Source organism: Etheostoma cragini, chromosome 6 (assembly GCF_013103735.1).
Source record: "Etheostoma cragini isolate CJK2018 chromosome 6, CSU_Ecrag_1.0, whole genome shotgun sequence".
In the NCBI taxonomy this organism is placed as follows: domain Eukaryota; kingdom Metazoa; phylum Chordata; class Actinopteri; order Perciformes; family Percidae; genus Etheostoma; species Etheostoma cragini.
This window is the reverse complement of record NC_048412.1, coordinates 26,988,719-26,992,406: the sequence shown is the minus strand read 5'-3', so window position 1 is coordinate 26,992,406 and position 3,688 is coordinate 26,988,719.

The following is a 3,688-nucleotide window of genomic DNA, read 5'->3' as shown; positions in this document are numbered from 1 at the left end:
GACAAAACAAGACAGAGTCATGATACCAACCAAACCACCATGACCAGTCATCAGCTCGTCAACAAACACACACACACACACACACACACACACACACACACACACACATACACACACACACACACACACACACACACACGGACATGGAGGCCCGAGCAATCAATCACTGATAAAAAAACGAACCAGCTTTATGATCTTGGAACAAGGTGAGCACTGTTTACACACACACACGCTCATAGAGAGTTTGTGAAATAGAAAGTATGGAGGCCAAGGGCTGGCCCTGCAACACCCTGATAAAACATGGCACCAGGTCACCGTGAGCCACCACGTAGGCCCACACACAGCCAACAATGGAACACACAACAGAAACGGGAGTTTAGTCCCATAAACCCTTCTTTCAACCCTGTTGAGCAAACCTGCCAACATGGCAACCTGTGATCTTTAATCTCTGACAAAAAGCATGCAGTTGCGTTGTTACCAGAAAACCTAATAGGTGTATTATAAATATTATATATCTATATTTATATAAATAAAGGTAGAACGTACCATGCAAACTTGTTCTCTATCACCCAGAGTCGAAGAAGCAGATACTAGTTTTATGTCCAAGTACAAACCCAGTCCAAAACAAATAATAAGACCTGCTCAAAAATGTGATCAACCTTAAAAAAAGATCCAAATAATGAGAATGAGAAGCGCAACAATCAACTCATTTGGCAACAAATAGACAGACAATAGAAAACAGGAACTAATGAGAAGACAGTACAAAAAGTTTATGTTAGGTGCATTATATTATAAGAATTTATAACTTAGAGGACTTTTTTGTTTTTAATAATAATTAAAATGGTGCTAAATTGCTGAAACTCATTAACCCTTGTGTTGTTTTCCATTGGACCTTGTATCGTCCTCTCGTCCTCCTGGGTCAAAACTGATAAACAACACTTTTTCTGATATTTTTGTCCCTTTTTAAAAACTATTTAAAATCTTTTTGTCTTTTTTTAACGCTTATTTTCACTACTGTGTATACACATTACTAAGATCCAACTATTACCACTAGTTTTACACTTATTTAGGGAAATTATGGTCAATGTTCCTAATTTATAGGAAATAATACTAAATTCTGGAGTTAGAAAAGCTAAAATTATGAATTATTTCGATTTATATTAAGTGAAGGATAATCAGAGAAGGGTCAACGTTCGGTCGCGATACTATTTTGAAACTTTTTAAATGCTAAAAAAATGGAATAAAACAACCAAAACTCCATGAAAGCAGAGAACGGATCCTTTTTTGTACTTGCAGAGCATGTTGTATGGAATATTCCATGTTATTTTTGGGTAAACAAAATGATGTAGTTAAAATGAAACCCATATTTTTGATTTAGACATTTAGAAACCGGGTCAATTTTGATCCATAGACAACACAAGGGTTTATAAAGTGCAGGAAATGTTGGCTTGGATCCTGAACATCTTTTTTCTCATGGATATGGAATTTTACGAAAACAATAACTAATAGTAATGTTGTTTTCAATCATATCTTGACTTTAATATTGCATCACATCAAACACATTATTTCAACACTCATCTAAAGTGTTTAGAAAGTTGTCCACAACTATCAAGAACCTTCTCGTATACACACAGTGAAAAGATAGATGAGAAAGGCTCTCTTCTTATATATTACATCATAACATCTATTACACCTTAACGTTTTGCCCACCAGCCACTGTGGCTAATGGTTTTCCAAACCTACAAGCCACTAATCATTTTCACTAGCCGCTATTTTGTGTGAATTTACGTTTTATTTCAGTTAAGTTGACTATGCTGTGCCACACTTACCTTGAAGAACCACATTTACAACACTTTTAAATGTAAATGAGCACTGTAAGCACCCTTATAAAGACTACATCAAATGTATATAACAGTGCATTCATCAAGTATTCAGCTCTGATACGGTTGAGTGGAAAGCTCCACCTAAGAAAACATACAACCGAATAAGACACAGGTAGAAAAAGAGTAGTTTCTTATTGCATAGGCTAAGCAGTGCAATGGGGTCGATGATATGTACAGATGCAACTGTTGCCTCTGTTTGCCATGTTGCGTGCAGGCGCTGAATGGAGCTCTGGGGGATATTTTACAGTATGTTGCAGGATGGTAGAGGAAGACTCATCCCTGATTGGCTCACCCTGACATTCTTACCCTAACCATAAACAATCCCACTCCTCTTGCCCAAACTTAACCCATCCAACAAAAGCAGCTAATGAGTACCGGCCATTCAGGGCTGGGTTCCTTGATGAATAGTCATGATTCTTACTGTACAGTCCTCCCAACCATATTGCTTACGGGCCACTGTACTCCAGCCACAGGTGTTCCAATACAACGGCATGCCACCCGCCACATTGGCTGGTGAGACTGACAGTGTAATGCTGCCAAAATCTACACGCATTTGTCCAGTTGGCGGGTGCTAATATCAAGCCCTGGTTGACTCATCAGATGAGCAGAGCTGATAGTGAGTCATTGCCTTCAGCATCAAAACAATCTATGTACGACCATAAAGATGTCGGCTGTTGATAGCTTGCGAGGTACTTCCCTCCTGTTATGTCCTAATTACTTGTGTTTTCATTGATGAAGTACAGAGCCATAGATCCCTGAGATAAGCCAGAATGAATGCTCAGTTTCTTCTTTTCAGATCAACAGTGGAGAAGCATAGGCTCCAGGAGTTGTTATTGAGACATTTATATGGGTTAAAAATTTACATGGACCATTTGATGTGTCTGCATTAGAATACACTAAACTTGTGAATCCAAGCCGAAAACAGAGAGTAAAACACAAACTTTTCAGAGCCACCTTCCAAGACTTAAGGGGATGAGTGTCTCATACTCAAAAGACACATGATTTTTTACTTTGATTTTAATAGGCATAAGGGATGACCACATCAGAAGACAATTAAATTCCTTAACCCTTGTTTTGTCTTCCCGTCGACTTATTGTCCTCTGGTTTGGTTTGCCTGTTTATAAAGCAACTTATTAGCCAACTTCAGAACTTATTACCACTAGTTTTACACTGCTTTTTGGATTTTATGGTCAATACACCTCATTTACAAAAAAAAAACATGGATGGTTCCATATGCTAAATGATGATCAGTACTTTCATGGTCTGCCCAGGTGAAAACCTGTGATCATCCATTAACACACGTTTGTCTGATCTTAACTATTAGTCAAGGTATCTCAGAATTTCTGCTAACTTTACTAAAAACTTAGGTTGAAAGAAACGCATATTACTGCTATAGAAACGTTGAAAACGGGTCAAAAGCTTTACCCAAAGACAACATGGGGGCTAAACACACCACACAGAATTAACTCATGCTCTGACTGTCAACAGGACCTGGACCAGAATTTATCTGACTCCCCCCCCCCAAGGATCCCCAAAGGATTTGATCGGTTGTGACTACCACAGACGCCACAAACAATGGGACCAAACTGACCCACACACAGTGACCAAAGGGGCCCACCAGCTCTGCAACAACAAGGTAACAAGGTGGCAGACACACACACACACACACACACACACAGACGGAGTCATGCCGACGATGGGCTGATGGGGTTCAAACAGCTGAGTGTACAAATTGATTCTAATTGACACACACACACACACACTCAAGTACACACACACACACACACACACACAGATTGACTAAG